Source organism: Phoenix dactylifera, unplaced genomic scaffold, assembly GCF_009389715.1.
Source record: "Phoenix dactylifera cultivar Barhee BC4 unplaced genomic scaffold, palm_55x_up_171113_PBpolish2nd_filt_p 002014F, whole genome shotgun sequence".
Lineage (NCBI taxonomy): Eukaryota > Viridiplantae > Streptophyta > Magnoliopsida > Arecales > Arecaceae > Phoenix > Phoenix dactylifera.
In genome coordinates, this window is record NW_024069292.1 from 8,513 (window position 1) to 29,619 (window position 21,107).

At 38.7% G+C, this 21,107-nt stretch overlaps 1 pseudogene; it reads right to left on the bottom strand.

The window, feature by feature from the left end:
- Positions 1 to 4,632: 4,632 nt before the first annotated feature.
- Positions 4,633 to 7,269, bottom strand: LOC108511015 (annotated as a pseudogene).
- Positions 7,270 to 21,107: the final 13,838 nt, after the last annotated feature.

A 21,107-nucleotide genomic window follows, 5' to 3' on the forward strand; every position in this document is an offset into this window, starting at 1 on the left:
ATTTATACTAATAATTATAATTTTTATACCTTTATTTTTGTATTATATATAATATATAATATCATATTATATTATCATAATACATTAATATGTTATGTTAAATAATTTAATATTATGTTATATTATGGAAAATTAATTTATACTAATAATTATAATATTTTATATCTTTTTATTGTATTATACTATAAATATTATATTATACATTACATTATAATAAATTAATATGTTATTTTAAATAATTTAATATTATGTTATATTATGAAAAATTATTTATAATAATAAATATATATTTTATACCTTTATTATTGTATTATACTATAAATATTGTATTATATTACATTACATTATAATACATTAATATGTTATTTTAAATAATTTAATATTATCTTATATTATGAGAAATTAATTTATACTAATAATTATAATATTTATACTTTTATTATTGTTATACTATAAATAATATATACTACATTATATCATAATACATTAATATGTTATGTTAAATAATTTAATATTATATTATATTACCAAATATTATTTTACTCTAATAATTATATTACTATTATGCGATATTAACATAATATTATTTTATATTACAATAATATTATACTATATCGTATATTTATGTATTAATTTATGTTATGTTTTATTATGTTCTGTTGTATAATACTATGCAATGTCCTTTATGGTAATTTTGTCATACAAAAGTACTTTCTCAGTTTGTTTACCAAACATAAAATAAAGTACCACAGCACTTTACGAATATAGTTACCAAACAGCAAACAACTTTTTATAACAGCTCTACTTCAGATAGCTCTACTTCCAACAGCTCTACTGCCAACAGCTCTCCCAAACAGGACTTTACTGTTTCTCCAATTCATGGCCTGTGCCTTCTCCAAAGATATGAATGAAAGAAGCTAGTCCTGTGGATGCTATAGGCTTTCACCAGGCATAGATTAGTTTTGCATGGCTGAGCACTCTCGGTGTCCCATCTTCAGCATAGAGGATGCAGAACAAAAGTAGTCTCCTAGGACCAATTTCCTTCCATAGGCATTTCTTTCTGCATTCATCATGAGAGCTGATACGAGACAGATCTGCATGAATCTCTTCTATATGATTTCCATAACGCGTTTGTCCATTTTGTGGATCTCATAAGTGACTTGAATCCTTTTTGCCTATCCTAGTTGGTAGATTGGTTTCTTTGGTTTTTTAGACATTCCTCATAATTTTTTTGATACCCATCAATCTGCCTACAAGTGTCTGCAAAAACTTCCATGATTCCATCCCTTATTTGGTGTATTCTTAAAAGAACAAAAGAAGTTATTAAATTTGATTTTAAGAGAGAGAGAGAGTGACAAGGACATGGAACTTGCCAATCCGATTTAAGATTCATTTCTTGCATAATATATGCATTTTCCCTTTTCTCCAAACCTTCCTATGTGTCAGGAGGAAAATACCAAGAAATAGTTCCTCGGATTCTAATGAATTTTTTTTTCTTTTTTTTTTCTTTTTTTTGAAGAAACAGAAGTCCGTGGCTGCCTCTTTCTGCACCCAGGGATGCACCAAATGGGTTTTGGGACTTCAAAATTTTTGAGAAAGACCTTGATCTTAGAAATGGAGAGGACACTATCAAAATTGATACAACTGACACCAATCCTTTTTTTCATTCTCTCTCTCTCCTCTCTCTCTCTCTCTCTCTCTCTCTCTCTCTCACACACACACACACACACACCACACATGGAAATCCAAAATGTTATACTGGAGGCGGCAATTTATGACCTAACTCGCAAACAACCTGCTTTAAGTAGGTTTATGTTTGATATGAAGAGGTTTGGGTTATAAAAGAGTCAACCCATCTAGTCCTGTTTATTAAATAAGTTGGGTTCAAGTTTAAACATTTGATCCGTTTAACCCATTTTGACCCATTTAATGATTGGGTTTAGATCATAACCTGATCCATTTAACCTATTCAACCTGTTTCTGACTTGTTTATTCCGACCCGCTTAGCTTGTTTAAACTTGTTTAAATCTATTTTAAGCTGTTAAAAATTCCCATCTAACCCTTTAAACCTAACCTTGACATATTTAATAAATGGGTTATGTAGATCGGATTCGGATTGCCTGTTTAATAAATAGGTCGAATTCATATCTAAAATTCTAATCTATTTTAATAAATAGGTTGGATTAGGGTTGATGAGCTTTTTGCCCGACCCACATTTGATCCCAATTCGTATCTAATCCGTCCCAACCCAATTGCCACCCTCATGCTACACATTGTAAACGAGTAAATATTTGCCGAAAAATCTTTCCATATCAACCGCTCAAAAGTGCGGTGCATTTACTATAGTCTAGTTTTGGTGTTGTTAAGATTGCATTCATGCTTCTATCTATACATAATCAACACACTCGTTTTGCTCCAAAGAAATTCCAGCCATAATTATCTCCTTATCATGTAGGCTATCTTGATCTGGTGATCCAAATCATGGACGCTGGTCTTATAGGTTGTGTTCTCTTTTTTAATGTATTCTTTAATCCAAAATGTTGATTAGCTAATGCTGATAAAAAGGTCAAAACTCTGGAATATACTTTTTTAAAGTGCTGAACATTGGCTAGCAGATTAGCCAACAATTATCCAAAGGCATATTGACTTCAGGAGTCAGATTCCATCAGAGGGTCTGGGCTCCACTTGATATGGCTTAAGAAACCTGGTATCAACTAAGGATCATTACCTCAGATCGTTATGAGCTGGGATAAAATTACAGCTGCTTGCTGATTGGCTTAAAAAGAAAAACAAATCTTATTTATTTGGATTATGATATTGTTGATCTTAACAGTCATATGAGCTACATAGGACATTTTCTTAACAAAATAATAGCATTATGGACAGCTCATAATGAAATCGCATCGTTTGTGTTTAACTTGAAACTTAAAACTGCAGCACAAGTGCCCCAAAATGGCCATTGTAACGCCATAGCACATCTATACCAAAATGCATTTCGTCCCCTTGCCCTTTATGATAGCCACTTTTCAACACCTAGCTCTCTCTCTCTCTCTGTTTTTTTTTTTTTTTTTGGTACAACACCTAGCTCTCTTGAAAGTATCATCAAATGCATTTTCTTTCCCGCAAACCGAAAGCTTTTTTTCCTTTGCTTTGCAAGTCCAAGAAAGACAACTTTGAACTAGCCAAATCTCCATGATGGATAGGAAGACTGTTACTTTCAAGCCTCTTCGGTGCAATCCACATTTAGCGTATCAGCTGAACGATCCAAAGATAAAATGGTATTTAAATCTAATGAAAGTAACTCAAAAGCTGATGCCAAGGATGGACATCAGCCAATTTAACAAAGAGATCCTACTCTTTTTCTTTCCTTCTTTCTTTCTTTTGTACAAAGCGAGCCTACTCTTTGAAGGCTTCTTTTCCAAGCAAAGAGGAAGTGCTAAGAGCATTGAACATAATTAATTAGCTGAGCAGACATGACATGAACCAAATGATAAGGTCAACAACCTGGCTCAAATGATAATTAAGGTCAGTCTTGCAGACCAGGATGGTGTCTGAGACCAGCAGACTAGTTGGTGTTGATGGACCTACTCCACACAAGGACTCAGACTTTAATCAGATGATGCAGTTGACTAGAATCATGCACCCCAATTTTTGGGCATAAACATTTAATCTAATGTCGCAGATGTTCGATGAAAGATACAATGTCTCTAATATTATAAAGGAAACAATGACTTTCAATGAGGGTGTTTGATGGATATGTGCCAAGACAAGATACACAGTGAACAACAAGCCAATACTCTTTAGACCTGTAGTTCTTTTCTAAGATGAGCATGGCTGAGTTGCAAGGATCAATAATCGACAGGTCCATCATACTTGCATAGGGATTTTCAAATGTCAATACTTCTAAACACCTACAACAAGGCAACCCACCCACTAGGGTCAAGAAGATTGCAGAATATCTTTATGTGATCAACTCACTCTCCTATAACATATTTGGAAGATTGCAGGTAGGGAGAGGTTGAAGCTGATTGGAACTAATATTGTGAGGACCTGTGCGGGCGTGTGTTTAGTCCCATATTAGTTATTCGCTAGATAGATTTTAGGTACTTATATAAAATTAAGAAACCTAAATAATTTCTTCCGGCTAGCCATATTGGGTGAGGTCCTGAGTTGTTATAAATGGTATCAAAGCGGACCTAGCCTATAACCTATGTGGACTAGAGAAACTGCAGCACAGATTCATTGGTGCTGACCATGGGCCGATCGTAGTACTTGTGATTAGATTTAAATGGCTTTGAACTCTTAGCCTGACGAGGACGTCAAAGCTTAAATAGAGGGAGGACCCGTGCAGGCTCCGACTAGCCATTTTGGGTGGGGACATGGGTTGGTGCAAATATCTAGAGATGCAACAGATCTAAGTTTGAGAGCGTTTGGATGTTATGCAAAGACTTGGAAGGGAATATGGCTCGAGTTTGAGGACCCCCCCCCCCCCAACACACACACACACACACACAAAAAGAAATCAAAATGAGGATAAAAGCACATGGTTTCACCACCATTGCTTTGAGTATTTTGATTTTGACTGGAACTACCCAAGATGTTGAAAACAAGAGAACATGAGGAGACAGCAGCTCTGAGAAACTCAATTCAGATCACATATATGTGGGCTTATGTACATATTACAGACATGGGAGGGATTGTGGGTCTGTAGACCAGATCCCAAGCATCTGTTGTCAGTTTCTTATCTCACTCTTCATTCTTTAACTCAGATCAGGTAGGAATCTGCCTGCCTGATTGCTAGCTCTCCACAAGTTTACAAATTAAATGAGGCATAACCTTACATATTTGTGTAATAAAACTTTGCATCCATCTGGTTCTGGATGGCTTTGACTGGCAGCAACTCTAGCAGCAATGGCAGCTCTATTTGCAGCAGCGACAGCCTTATTTACCTGCTCATCTACCCGGGCAAGGAGAACAGCATTCTCTGCAGCCTTTCTTGCAGCCTAATAGAAGGGAAAGTTCTGAAAGAGTTAGAATATAGACCTGAGGTAGAGTTAAATAGTCGTCATCATGTAAAAAATAAAATACCTGAACAGCTCGTTGGGCAGCAGGATCTGATGGGAGGAGGGGGATCTTTAAAACACCACAATCCCACTCCCCCGATCTCATTTCACCATTTCGGAATGTGTATGTTCCGAAACCTTGTCTCCGGCCTTCATGCCATGAGCCCACATAGCAGTGGCCATTAGCAAAGTGATAGACTCCAAAACCATGGATTTTGTCTCCGAAGTACTCACCACTGTATTCATCACCATTCCTGCAAGAAACCAAGTTTGATCATCAACACTAAAAGTGATATACCTGTAAAGTAGAAAATTGAGATAAAGTTCTAAATCCAATAAATAAAGCTAAGGACTATAACTTTCTGCCAAACGCAATATGAGAAAGTAAAGGATAGCTTCGAAAATTTCAGATGTAAAGCAGAGCAAGAAAGTTGATGCAGTAAGAAAATATATGCTAGTCAATATTTTTTTCAATAATTCGTGTTCAGTTCACAGATATCATGAGTGAAGCATTAGAACTGATTTAAAATTCAGAACTTCATGTAAGAAAACAATGAATATTTTGCACAGCCTAAACTAAGATTAGACCATGGACTCAGAAAAGCTTGTTGGAGGAAAGCATACTATTGATTACTTCTCTCTCTCTCAAAAAAAAACATACTATCAATCACATAATCATGAGTTAAAGCCAAAAAATATTAGTTTTTTCTTCTTCTTTTTTATGTAGATTAGGATCAGCACCTCATGCCCCCACAAAAATTTTGAGCTATCCGATTCTGCTAAACCTCACGATCCATACTAGCTTGCAAATGATTCAAATAAAAAAAATCTCAGGTTCCTTCAAGAAAATTTAAGATCATTATCAAAAACAGGGTATGGACTATCTGAACAGGAGAAGATCACCGAACCTCCTCCAATTATAGCAATATCACACAAATATCACTAAATAACTCTGAAACCAAAGGCCAATAACAACAGACCAAACAGTCAATGGCCCAATGAGCGATCACATATGGGCATCATCCACCAAAAGAAAGAGAGAAAATTAAAAGCAGAACCGAGATCTCATCCGATCTGTATTACAATCCCAAATAAACCAATCAATCAGAAATCAGTTGCCAGTCAGAAAACTCTACTCTTCCATTGATGTCAAACACCAACAGATAAATCAACTTCCAGGATCAGCAAAACCATAACCTGCATCTATAATCCAATCCATGAAAAAAGACACAACCTTTTCGATCTCATGAAGCAATCCAGTCAATTAAACTCCCAAGAAAAGCTAGGTGCAAATCAAAATCTGTAAGCCAGCGAGCAACTGTTACCTGAAATGGTAGTAGCCGAGCCCATGCTTAACTCCACACATGAATTCCCCTACATAGCAGCTCCCATCAGAGCAAGTCTGCACTCCACTCCCATGGCTCTGCCCGCCGAGCCACTCCCCGGCATAGCTATCTCCATTATAGAACTGATACACCCCGAATCCATGACGCAGACCCAGCCGGTATTGTCCCCTGTATCGGCTCCCCCTTGCCCAGCTCTCCACCCCATACCCATCATACTTCCCATCAACCCAATCACCCTCATACCTTCCATTCACACAGAAACTATACACGCCGCTCCCATTACACCTCCCCCTGTGGAACTCCCCCTCATATACATCCCCATTGCTATAAAACTCCACTCCTTCCCTCACTATCCTTCCCTTCCCCTTCCTCAAAATCCTATCTTCATCGCTGATAAACCACTGGACCGACCCACTCCGCCGGGCGGTGCGGCCAAAGCTGAGAACTTTCCATCGGAGGGCGATCGTGGAGGCGATGGAGATGGTGGCGGAGGCAAGGAGGTTCTCGGAGAAAAAAGACTCATTTTTGAAGTAGAGGAAGAGAAGGAGGAAGAAGGGGAGGGATAGGAGGAGGGGTGTGAAGGAAGGGGAGGGGCAGGACCGGGGTGGCTTCTCCTCGTCGGGGTCCTCTTCAGCCAAGGTGGAGAGGCTCTTGGGGCTGGAGCGGAGGTTAGGGGAGGGGAGGAGGGAGGAAGGAGTCCGAGCTAGATTGGCCCCTGAGCTCCTTTGGCCATCCATGGCTTCCTCTTCTCTTCCCTCTCACCACCCTTCTGAGGAGAGAGGAGTGGGAGAGGAGTTGTTGGGAGAGAGGAGAGTCATGAGAAGGAGGAGAAGAGAACTGGAGAAAAGAAGGTAAAGGGTTGAGAGAGAGAGAGAGAGAGAGAGAGGATTCAAAAGAGAGAGGAGGGGAAGGGGGAGCGGCTCCCAACGGGAGGATTTGTTTTACCTCATTGGGCTCAGAGAAAGGGACCGTCGACTTCGAATCTGATAGCCGGTGAGCGGTCGTGGTCTCGTTTTTTTTTTTTTTTTTAGACCATTAGTTTGAAAACCCATGCATACCTTTGGAATTTAACAACGATTGTCAAACCATTTACCTAAGATGAAAGTACCCTGGATATGGCTAACCAGTCGCTCCCGGCTCTTTTTTCCCATCTCGTCGTCCCTTTCTCCCAAAAATTAGGGTTCCTCGTTACAAAATTACCCCACCCTTTTTTTGATTAATCTCACAAGAATCATATATTACTCTGACCGGCTAAACGCATCCAAGCGATGGAGAGCCAACCGCCGGATAAGTTTGTCTCAATTTTTTTATATTTTTTAAAATAAAATTTATACTTTTTATGGAAAAAAGAGAGGATTTTGATTTTTTTTTTGCCAAAAAAAAAGCTTTTTTTCATCCCCGTATCTGTTTCTTTATGTTGCATGGTGTTAGAAATGAAATATTTCTACTTAAAATTCTAGAAAAATAATAGTAGGTGGCTCTTTTCCTTCTATGGTATTATAAACGAACTCTAACTAGTTGTAGAAAATGAACTCAAGTTGTAAATCAACTCTAGTTGTAATTCTAGACATGCTTGAAATAGAAATGTCAACTTGGACTTCTTAAACTGTAGCTGAATTGAATTTTTTTTGTAAATGAACTCTATTGATGGTCCCCTTCCTCCTATGCTGATCTAGGCTCGCAGTAATGGTGGCTTTTTTCAAACGTTACTTTCTGTATCCCATCCTAAGTTTTATCGACTGAAATTTTTTACTCTGCTCACATCAAGCATTTTCTTTACTTTGTTTGTGTTATATGTGCAACACTATGCTCTTGTCTTATTTCAAATTAAACTAGCATTAGATACCTTGTATGTCAACTAAATTAAACTAGTATGTAGGATAGTATGAATATAGAGTTTCTATCAAATTAAAGAAAATGCATGGACATTTAGCTTTTATATATTAATTAAATAATGACTGTTCAACTCATTCATGCAAGGGATTTATCAGTTTTATAAGGATTTCTTGTCACTGTTTGTAATTATTTCATTTTGGTTAGAATACCATCTCTTAAATAGTGAGCTTTGAACTTTATATGAACTAATATACAGTGATTGATTTATGCAAGTGTTCAATGGCTTATCATAATTTGGTCGTTTACTATAGGGATAGAGAATATTGGATTGACAATGTAGATGAAGATTATTATTCATACTTGGAAACAGTGGCCAATTTGTATAAGCTAATTGATAAGAGGGATGTGAATCTTACTCTCTCATGCAGCAGTACTAGTGGGTATTTAATTAAGAATGATTATGATGTGATCCATATATTTAACACACATGAAGGAGTTAATGAGATTCACTTGTTTGTTAAAGATAATGTTGATAATCCAATTCCTTTTATAGTTATTTCTTCTGGATGGGATGTAGGTGAAGTTGAAGTGGGAGGGAAAGTTGGAGGTCAAGTTGGAGGGGATGTTGGACGTCAAGTTGGAGGGGAAGGTAGATATGACAAAGATGGTTGAAATAGTGCATCAGTAGATTTTGGTATGGAAGATGATGTGTCTAAATTGTCAAATAAAGTTTATCCTTTTTCTAACTTAGATGATGGTGACTGAATAATGGAGGAAGCGTCAAATGATGTGGATGGAAATGAGTCAACTGATGGGGGTGATGATGAGAAATCTGAGGATGATGACAATGACGATCAGCTGAGTAATGTGAACTCTGATGAGTCAATTGATCTAGTAAAAAGTGATGAGAAGTCACTGATTATGAAACCATTTTAAGGTTGGGGGGGGGGGGGGGGGGGGGGGGGCAAATTATGTTTGAGGAAGGACAACTATTTGTGGTTGTGAATGAGTTCAGAAATGTATTAAGAAATTATGTTGTCCAGGGTGGCTATGAACTTAAGAGGAATAGGAATGAACCTAAGAGAGTGATTTCCCTCTACTTAGATTAGGGATCTAATTGGAGAATCCATGCATCCATTACACCTGATAGTAGAACATTCATGCTAAAAACCTTACGGAAGCAACATACATGTGTAAGGCCTATAAAGAATGATAATGCAAACTCTAAATGGATAGCTAGGGTATTAGAGCCTCACTTAAAGGTAGATCCACATATGGGTTATGAGCTCATGTAACAAATTTTGGATGAAAAGTATGGTGTTGAGCCTCACATGATGCAGCCATATAGAGCAAAAAAAAAAGCTCTGGAAAGGGTGGAGGGGAAGCATAGTGAATCCTATTCTAAGATGCTTAGATATGGTGAACTACTTAAGCCAAAAAATTATGGTACATTGGTCAAATCGAGTTACATGAGAGACATGTGCAATCTAAAGAGCCCCAATGTTTAAAAGGATCTTTGTATGCTTCGAGGCAGTGAAGAAGGGTTATTTAGAGGGTTGCAAACCCTTTTTAAGATTGGATGATGATGAGAGCACAAAAGTGCAATCGTCAGACCATCTTAATTAGTATTTTAGCTAATCATTAATAATAGAATCAACTAATTAATGTTTTATTTGTGCAAGTAGCCCAATCAGCTCGTTCCCCACATTGTGCCAGCATCTGCGCCGTCAATCAGATCACCATCATCTTCAGCCTTCAATCCCAAAGCCCCAAGCCACGTCATCTTCCGCGATCCATTCCAGCAGCCGGTAATCCAGATCCCACGATCAGCAGCCGTCCGTTTCAAGGAGTCCCAGCTCCTTCCCAAATCAAGCAGAAGCCCCATCCCAGCTGTTTGTGGTCCCTGTTCCTTCTCCATTTGAGCATTCCGGGCAAGTTCCAGCATCCTCCCCTCTTCCGGATTCAAGCCATTCGCATCCCCCTCTTGGCCCAAAGAAGGAAGTTCACAGCCTCCCAAATCAGCGACTCCCCTCACGCGTCCATGATCTTCTCCTCCGCATCCAAGCATCCGTGCCAGCAGCACCCGAGGAAGGAAGCCCGCGTCCCCACCTTCCGCTTCAGCTCCCAGCGATCCCACATCCGTGAAGGAAGCCCCAGCATCCTTCCTCTTCCGCGTGTGATCCCGAGGATAATGCTCCCAGCCATCTGTGCCTTCCTTCCTTGCACCCACGATCAGCCCCTCCTCCGCGCTCATCATCCACGGATCCACCTCCCGAAATCCCACCGTGCCAGCAGCTTCCGCATCAGGCGTCCGGCGATCCCGCGTCCGTGGCCAACATCCCGGATGACCCGTGATTCCTCCCCAAATGAAGTGACCCCGCGACTATAAGAGGAGAAGGAGGAAGAGTAGGGAGGGGTGTGCTCGGTGGAGGCTAAGAACCAGGGAGGAGGGAGGCCATCGGTTGGGGTGGAGGCCAAGAGAGGAGAGGGCTCGGTTGGTTCAAAAGAAAAAAAACAGAGGAGCTCTGTTTTTGGGGAAGAAGAAAGAAAAAAAAAAGGGAAAATTAGTATTCCACCGTGGGAGAAATTAGTATTCCACCGTGGGAGAGAGAGAGAGAGGAAAGAGAAGTGATTCTTTTTTTCCTTTGTTTTCTTTTCTTTATTTTATTTGCAAAATAGGAGGAGTATTAGGCCTCTAATCTCCACTTTTATTTGTAATCAATTTTCTTTTTATGAAATCAAGCAAAATTTCTTTCATGCAATCCCTGTTCTAAGTTCAAGTTAATTTCTGTTTTTTTAATACAATCTTTTAATTCTTCTTTGATGCAATACATTAAATTTTCTTTTATGCAATTTATGTTCTAGGCTTTTGATCTTCTTAGCACTTGTTTTCATCCATTTTAATTTATGCAAAAACTTTCTTTTGAATAGTTAAACATTTCATGAATTTATAAATGCTCTTTGATTTCTAAGTACTTGTTTTTTTTATTATTTTTAAATAAAAAAATATTCTCCAGTAGACTAGAGAATCCATCAACATCCTCAAAATAATATTTTTCTTTTATCATTCAAAAATTGATTTTGAATCCGAGTGAATGTTCTAATTTTTATGCAACTCCAATCGCCTTCCTGTGGATCGACCTCTTACAACCGCTATTCTTCGAGTAGGAAAGGTAAAAGTAGAATTAAATTTAACTTTTGTTCGTCGGTTCTAACAACGATCTATCTAGCATATTTTTAGGTAGACAGAAATCGGACGAACAAAATTTTGGCACCGTTGCCGGGGAGGCAAATCGAGAAGCAAGAACGATCACGAAGATCAAATCGAATTTTGGATACCCGGAGTGAACATACTCCGGTAGTAAGTTTTTATTTTTATTTTTATTAATTTTTCTTATTTTGATAATTTCTAGTTAATAATTTCATAGTTATTAAATTCTGAAATTTGAAATTCGAAATTTAAAATTCAAAAAAAAATTAAAATTAAAAAAAAATTCCAAAATTCAAAATTAAAAAAAAATTCCAAAATTCAAAATTTTAAAAAAATTTTAAATTCAAAATTTGAATTCTGACATCCGAAATTTGAAATTTTAAGAAAAATAAATCAAAAAAAAATTTATTTTTGCTAGTAATTGATAGGGTGCAATCCCCCGAGGTTATCATACCTCTATTGGGACTCCTTACGGAGTAATCTCCAGAGCTTATTCAACGGGCATTCGGAGATTGACTGACGCATAAGGATTAGTTTTAGTTTACATTCAAGTTATTCCTATATAAAAAATTAAAAAAAACAACATAAAATTAAAAAAAAATAAGAAAAATAAAAAAAATTGCTTGCTCATTTAATCAGTACAACCTAATGACATTGCATAAACTTTAAAAAACCATTGATTATTTGCTGCATTTAGTATTAAGCATTTGCATAAAAGAATTTAAGGGCAAAACCCATTAAAAAGATAAGGTCAGGAAGTCATTACCTGTCCTTAGCCCAAAAATCACCACCTTGCATACTTATCCTAAGCCAAATTAAATTAAAATCAAATTAGACGTTGGCCTTAGGGTTTTCGAGCTCAATTAGGCTCTTGGAAAGAAGCGGCTAAAAGCCACTCCAGTGAGGATTTAGTAATTGGTGATGTCTAGGAAAGTTTTACAACAGTGAGAACTGTTACGAGTATTGTGGTATCGGTGTATCCCTTCTGGCACCACCACACACCCCGAGACTTTTCTGGTCACTGGTTACTGGATTGCTTAACTGGTAAGCTCAAGCTTAATATGAAAGGGAGATTAGGAGCTGTCTAATCTAGGAGAGAATTTCAGGAATTTTTTTTAACCTGATAAATCTCTGTGCAACTAGATTTAAGAAGCTACTAAACCTCACTTAATTCTAAGACTAATAGGGTCAAATTGTTGTGTGGTGTTGGTTGTGGTCATCTGTGTCTAGCCCTTCTCTTCTCTTAGGATTTCGTTTATTTTAAGAGTCAAATCTAATGAATTGTTGATAATGTATGCATGGTAGAAGGTCATTAAGGGATAAGTTAACCCCACTTGATCCTGAGATTGATAGAACTTTTCATCACAACTTGCGAACTGTAAACCAATTGTCAATCTCTACAATGGGTGAACACATTAGAACTTTGAATGAGTTGTTCGCACCCGCATCCGCTAGTCCCCCCTACTTGCATAGTATTACCAATTAATAATGCAGCCCAATTCGAGATTCGGGCTGCAACAATAAACATGTTACCCAAGTTTCATGGGTTCGAGAGTGAACAACCCTATATTCATCTAAACAAATTTTTGACAATCTGTCAAATATTTAGAAATCAAAACTTAGATGAAGAGGGTATTAAATTAAGGTTGTTTCCCATGACTTTAGAGGATCGTGCTGCTGCATGGCTGTATTCCCTTGCTTCAAATTCTATCACATCATGGGAACAACTATCTAGGAAGTTCATGGCTAAGTTCTATCCCATGGTAAAAACTGAAAAAATTAAGGATGCCATCAGAACTTTTAGAGGAAAATCTGAGGAGGAATTTTTCCAACTTTGGGAAAGATTCCATGATCTTTTGGTCAAGTGCCTTCACCATGGGCTTGACAAGGCTGATCTAGTACATTTCTTTTATAAAGGACTACCTCCGGCACATAGAAACATGATCGAGTCCATGCACAAAGGTAGGTTCATGAACCAAACCCCGGATCAAGCCTATGAATTTCTCGTTGACTTAGCCGAGAACGCCCAAAATTGGAGTAGCTATGGTGAGGAAGTAAATAGAGATGAGTTCGGGTCTAAAAAACCAGGCAATTATGAAATGAAAGCAGACCCAGAACTAAAAAATGCCATGTCCAATCTGGTGACTGGAATGAACAACTTAAGCAAAAAGTTTGATGCTTTCACTGTTTCCACTAGCTCAAGTTCATATAAAGAGTTAAATTCCGTCATGAAAGTGGATCACGAGTCACAAAGTTTATGTATCATGTGTAACAGTTCTGAGCATCTAGTGGAGTGTTGTCCTAGTTTACCTAACATTAAGGCTGAGCAGGCAAATGCTCTAAACTCATATAGTGCCTTCAAGAAGCCCACTCCCAATTCATTCAGCCCAGTCTACCATCCTGATAATAGGTTCCACCCAAATTTCTCATACAAGCAAAATGAACCTATTCAACATCAAAGTGGTCCACCAGGTTTTCAAAAGAATTTTCCCAGGATAGGTTTCTCACAAATAAACCAATCATTGGCTCCACCTATTCCTACTTATAGTGCCCCTATCCCTCAGCAAACTACATCATTGGAAGCCATGATGGCTAACATGATGAAGCAGCAACAAGACTTCATCCAACAGCAACAATAGACCAACATAGCTCAAATCCAGACTAACCAATTCCATGCGCAAGCGATTGCAAAACTTGAGGTTAGTCTAAGTCAAATAGCAAACTCTCTAGGGGATAGAAAGAAAGGTGAACTACCTAGTCAGCCAGTGCCTAACCCTAGTAGGCAACAGAATCAAGGGCCGAGAGGCCAGTTTCAGATTGATTCTAATGGAAACCCTATCCATGAAGTCCAGGCAATTACCACTTTACGGTCTGGCAAGCAAGTGGACAACAAAGTCCAACTTCCTATGCAAGAAAAAGAAGAAAAACATGAACCAAACCCCACCCAAAAAAAGGCACAAGAACAGAGAACACAAGGAATAAAGGAGAAACCAATAGAAACTTACACACCTAAGGCTCCCTTTCCTAGTAGACTACAAGACAAAGAAAAAATCTCAATACGATGAAATCATGGAAGTCTTTAAAAATGTTCAAATAAATTTACCCTTCCTAGATGCCATCAGACAGATCCCCTCCTATACAAAATTCTTAAAAGACCTAACCACGGTGAAAAGGAAAACCAGTATTCCTATTCAACAACAGATTGCCCCAAAATACAAGGATCCTGGTTGCTCCACTGTTGAAATTAAAATAGGAGAAACCATCATTCGGAGAGCCCTATTAGACTTAGGAGCAAGTGTAAACCTATTACCCTATTCTGTCTACACCGAACTAGGTTTGGGGGAATTAAAGCCCACAAACATTACCTTGTCATTAGCAGATAGGACTGTGAAGTATCCCAAAGAAATTGTGGAGGATGTGATTGTAAAAGTTAATGAATTCTACTACCCTGTGGATTTTGTAGTCCTTGAAACTGAACCAGTAAAAAATCCAGAAAGTCACATCCCGGTGATCCTAGGTAGACCATTTTTGGCCACTTCAAATGCTGTGATTAGTTGCCGAAATGGAATAATGACTCTAGCCTTTGGGAACATGACTGTCTAGCTCAATGTTTTTTATAGTAGTAGTCAGTCAACTAAGATGGACGATTTGGAAGAAATTCACATGATTGAGAATATAATTAGCAGTTCTTTTGAAGAGTCGAGTTATTCTGACCCATTAGAAAGATGTTTGGCTAATTTTGGTTAAGATTGTGAGTCAAGTCAAGAGGTTAATGCATTGTTAGATTCCATTCCTGTGATGGATACTAGCAGATGGGCCACCAAGTTTGAATCATTGCCTATTTCAGAATCTCAGCTAGTGTCATCCAATGTCAAACCTCCACAACTAGAACTTAAAGACCTTCCCGAAAACTTGAAGTATGCATTTCTTGGAGAAAACAAGACCTTACCTGTTATAATTGCATCGAATCTAACTAAAGAACAGGAAGAGAAGCTGTTAAGTATCCTTCGGAAGAATCAGGAAGCTATCGGTTGGTCTATAGCTGATATTAAGGGGATTAGTCCTTCTGTGGTCCAACATAAAATCCATCTAGAAGAAGATACAAAAATTTCTAGAGAACCACAAAGATGACTTAATCCAATCATGAAGGACGTAGTTCGAGCTGAGGTCATCAAGCTTTTAGATGCAGGGATTATATATCCTATTTCTGATAGTCAGTGGGTAAGCCCAGTTCAAGTCGTACCTAAAAAGTCTGGCATCACTGTGGTGAAAAATGATCACAATGAGTTAGTCCCTACTCGAGTCCAAACGGGATGGCGAGTATGCATCGACTATAGGAAGCTTAATGCCATGACTAGGAAAGACCACTTTCCTCTACCCTTCATCGATCAAATGCTAGAACGGCTAGCTGGCCACTCCTATTACTGTTTCCTCGATGGTTATTCTGGATATAACCAAGTCCCTATCGCACGTGAGGATCAAGAGAAAACCACATTCACCTGTCCTTATGGCACTTTTGCCTATCGTCGCATGCCTTTTGGGCTATGCAATGCACCAGCTACATTCCAACGGTGTATGATGAGTATTTTCTCCGACATGGTGGAGAAATTTTTAGAAGTTTTCATGGATGATTTTTTTCTGTATTTGGATCCAATTTTGATGAATGTCTGCACCACTTGACACTTGTTGTAGAACGCTGTAAAGAGAAAAACTTAGTTCTTAACTGGGAGAAGTGTCATTTCATGGTAGAATCAGGAATTGTTTTAGGACACATTATGTCACAAAGGGGAATTGAGGTGGATAAGGCCAAAGTAGAATTAATTGCTAAATTGCCACCTCCTAAGACTATTAGGGAAATTCGATCATTTTTAGGGCATGCGGGTTTTTATTATCGTTTTATCAAAGATTTTAGCAAAATATCAAAACCCTTATGTGATTTGTTGGCCAAAGATATTGTTTTCAATTTTTCACCAACTTGTGTAACTGCTTTCGAAAGACTAAAGTCTGAATTGACTTCAGCACCCATCATAAGGTGTCCTGATTGGAGTCGTCCTTTTGAAATCATGTGTGATGCATCCGATTATGCCATAGGTGCTGTCTTAGGTCAGCGAGTAGAGAAGCTTCCCCATGTTATTCATTATGCGAGTAAAACTCTGAATGATGCCCAACTCAACTATTCCACCACTGAAAAAGAATTGTTGGCAGTTGTTTCTGCCCTAGATAAATTTCGTCCCTACCTGATAGGATCTAAGGTTCTTGTTTATTTCGATTATGCCGCCCTTAAGTACCTTCTCACAAAGAAGGATGCTAAGGCAAGGCTCATTCGTTGGATCCTATTGCTCCAGGAATTTGATCTCGAAATTCGAGATAAAAAGGGATCTGAAAATATAGTAGCTGACCACTTGTCCGGACTGATTGTTGAGTCATCTGTAGAATCCTTACCTGTATCCGAAACTTTTTCGGATGAACAACTAATGATGATTTCCCATACCAATGTTCCATGGTATGCTGACATAGTCAACTACCTCGTTACTGAACAAATGCCCAGCTCTTGGACCAAATAGGAGCAATTTCGCTTTCTAGCTCGTGTGAAGTGGTATTTCTGGGATGAACCATACCTATTTAAATATTGCCCTGATCAGATCATCCGACGGTGTATCCCTGAATACGAACAAAGGAAAGTCCTTTCCTTTTGTCATGACCATGCTTGTGGTGGTCATCTCAGTGGTAAAAAGACGGCTGCAAAGGTTTGGCAGTGCGGATTCTATTGGCCCACACTATTTCATGACTCACACGAGTATTGTAAAGCATGTGACCGATGTCAAAGACTAGGAAAAATTTCAAGAAAAAAAGAGATGCCCCTGAACCCGATCTTAATTGTAGAAATCTTTGATGTTTGGGGTATTGATTTTATGGGTCCTTTTCCTATATCATTTGGGCACCAGTACATACTCCTAGCTGTTGACTATGTATCTAAGTGGATTGAGGCTATCGCGTGTAAGACCAATAATCACAAAGTAGTGATCAAGTTTCTTAAGGAGTCTGTCTTCGCTCGCTTTGGCACCCCTCGTGCTATCATTAGTGATGGGGGGAAACATTTTTGCAATAGAATTTTTAAAGCCCTTGCGAGGAAGTACAACATCACCCACAAGGTCGGTACACCATATCATCCACAAACAAGTGGACAAGTTGAGATTTCCAACAGAGAAATCAAGACCATCCTTGAAAAAACTGTCAATCCATCTCGAAAGGATTGGTCCCTTAGGTTAACAGATGCATTGTGGGCATATCGAACGGCCTATAAAACACCAATTGGAATGTCTCCATATAGGATTGTCTATGGCAAGGCTTGCTATTTACCTGTCGAGTTAGAACACAAGGCGTATTGGGCAATCAAACGCCTAAATTTCGATCTCGACAAGGCAGGAGAACATAGAAAACTTCAGCTCGACGAGCTTGAAGAAATTAGGAACAATGCTTACGAGTGTGTCAAGAAGTACAAGGATCGCATGAAAGTCATGCATGATAAAATGATTACTCGTAAAGAGTTTTACCAAGGACAAAAAGTTCTCTTATATGATTCTTGATTACATCTATTCCCTGAGAAACTTAAATCTCGCCGGACTGGCCCATACACAGTAGAGAAAGTGCACCCGCATGGTGCAGTGGTAATATGCAATACCAAGGATGGTAGGTCCTTTCAAGTCAATGGACATCGTTTAAAACCATACCTTGAGTATCTGAGTCCAGAAGTCGAGGAGATACTTCTGACTGACCCTGTCTATTATGAGTAAATCGAAATTGTCTGGCTGAAGACATAAAACTTAGCGCTCTTGGGAGGCAACTCAACATGTAAATATCTTCTAATTAAAAAAAAATAATACTAATAAAAAAAATTCAATAAATTACTAACATGCAGGTTTGGGGGATTTTGCCCCAATTTTCAATTTACCTACCCATATCAGGTAACTTCTTCTCGGTCCTCTTACTGCTTTAATTTTTCTTTAACATTGAGGACAATGTTAGATTTAGGTTTGGGGGTATTTTTAAGCATTTGGAATTTTATAGAAATAAAAAAAAATTTAGTTAAAATTTTTGAATTTTTTTTTTTTTTTACAACACACAAGGTATATAAAATCTAAGAGCCCAATGACTAGTCGGAAGTAGTGCAAAGTGAGTTCTTTTTATTAAGTTCCTTTTAGTGAGTTGTAAGCTAATTAGTGCTTTAAATTTCACAACACATTTGGCCTGCATTCTCTAAGGTATAGGTTCGACATTGTGTTGAGAATATGGTAGCAACCTCGAATCCTGATGAACCATTTTTTTTAATCCAAAAAAAAAAAACTATTTGGTAGATTTAGTCAGGTACATCGAAAAGGGCTACCTATTGTCAAAGGTCAGCGGGCTTGTGATGAGGAACCCGAGCATAGGTCCGTAGGGGAGTCTTGATGCCCGACACCTCATGCCAACTGGTGTGAGAATTGTCGACTAATTGTTCGCTACATGGAGAAATCATCACAGGAGTAAAAGTGCACAATATAAACATTTTCATGTTTCAAAAAAAAAAAGGTTAAAAAAAAAATTGTATTTTGACCTTAAGAAAGACAATAGTGTGAAAGCCGTCGTTGCAAAAATTCAAGTAAACTGGAATATTACAGATAAAGCCCATGAGGTATTAAAGTAAACATCCACAACTCTCGAAATCCTACAGAAAAGATGATTTTGAATCAGCAAATAGGTCTTGTCCGACCAATTCTTGAAAACTACTAATATTAGCGATTTTTTGGAGATCCAAAACCTTAGCTTGTGCATGGTCCAAACTTCACTGAGCACTCAAGTATAAATAAGTCTTACAACTCCCTAACGGAGAACTTAATGACTTCAACTTAAATTGCATACTAACCTAGAATTTGGGCTACTTAGTAATTAAAACCTTGTGTGCTTTTGAAATTCTTATCAATTATGTACTTGAAATTAGACTTTCATTTCACAAACCAAATTTTATTTTGGGATTGAAGTTTGTGGGTAACTTCACTGCAAACCCTCACGAGACAACACTCGTCCACTAGGATAATCTAGGGGTTTAACGGCTTGTTGCACGTGCTAAGTGCAATCGTAATGCTCTACGAAAGTGAGTATTTATCTTAGTTCATGTATATTTATATATATAATAAATAAAACTTTTGCACTCCCATTTTATCATTGTCGCACTAAATTGCTAGAGACTAGCAATAAGCTGGTTGGGGGTGTGATGAGAGCACAAAAGTGCAATCGTCAGACCATCTTAATTAGTATTTTAGCTAATCATTAATAATAGAATTAACTAATTAATGTTTTATTTGTGCAAGTAGCCCAATCAGCTCGTTCCCCACATTGTGCCAGCATCCGCGCCGTCCATCAGATCACCATCATCGTCAGCCTTCAATCCCAAAGCCCCAAGCCACGTCATCTTCCGCGATCCATTCCAGCAGCCGATAATCCAGATCCCACGATCAGCAGCCGTCCGTTTCAAGGAGTCCCAGCTCCTTCCCAAATCAAGCCGAAGCCCCATCCCAGCCGTTTGTGGTCCCCGTTCCTTCTCCATTTGAGCATTCCGGGCAAGTTCCAGCATCCTCCCCTCTTCCGGATTCAAGCCGTTCGCATCCCCCTCTTGGCCCAAAGAAGGAAGTTCACAGCCTCCCAAATCAGCGACTCCCCTCACGCGTCCGTGATCTTCTCCTCCGCATCCAAGCATCCGTGCCAGCAGCACCCGAGGAAGGAAGCCCGCGTCCCCACCTTCCGCTTCAGCTCCCAGCGATCCCGCGTCCGTGAAGGAAGCCCCAGCATCCTTCCTCTTCCGCGTGTGATCCCGACGATCATGCTCCCAGCCATCCGTGCCTTCCTTCCTTGCACCCACGATCAGCCCCTCCTCCGCGCTCATCATCCACGGATCCACCTCCCGAAATCCCACCATGCCAGCAGCTTCCGCATCAGGCGTCCGGCGATCCCGCGTCCGTGGCCAACATCCCGGATGACCCGTGATTCCTCCCCAAATGAAGTGACCCCGCGGCTATAAGAGGAGAAGGAGGAAGAGTAGGGAGGGGTGTGCTCGGTGGAGGCTAAGAACCAGGGAGGAGGGAGGCCATCGGTTGGGGTGGAGGCCAAGAGAGGAGAGGGCTCAGTTGGTTCAAAAGAAAAAAAACAGAGGAGCTCTGTTTTTGGGGAAGAAGAAAGAAAAAAAAAGAAGGGGAAATTAGTATTCCACCGTGGGAGAAATTAGTATTCCACCGTGGGAGAGAGAGAGAGGAAAGAGAAGTGATTTTTTTTTCCCTTTGTTTTCTTTTCTTTATTTTATTTGCAAAATAAGAGGAGTATTAGGCCTCTAATCTCTACTTTTATTTGTAATCAATTTTCTTTTTATGAAATCAAGCAAAATTTCTTTCATGCAATCCCTGTTCTAGGTTCAAGTTAATTTCTGTTTTTTTATACAATCTTTAAATTCTTCTTTGATGCAATACATTAAATTTTCTTTTATGCAATTTATGTTCTAGGCTTTTGATCTTCTTAGCACTTGTTTTCATCCATTTTAATTTATGCAAAAACTTTCTTTTGAATAGTTAAATATTTCATGAATTTATAAATGCTCTTTGATTTCTAAGTACTTGTTTTTTT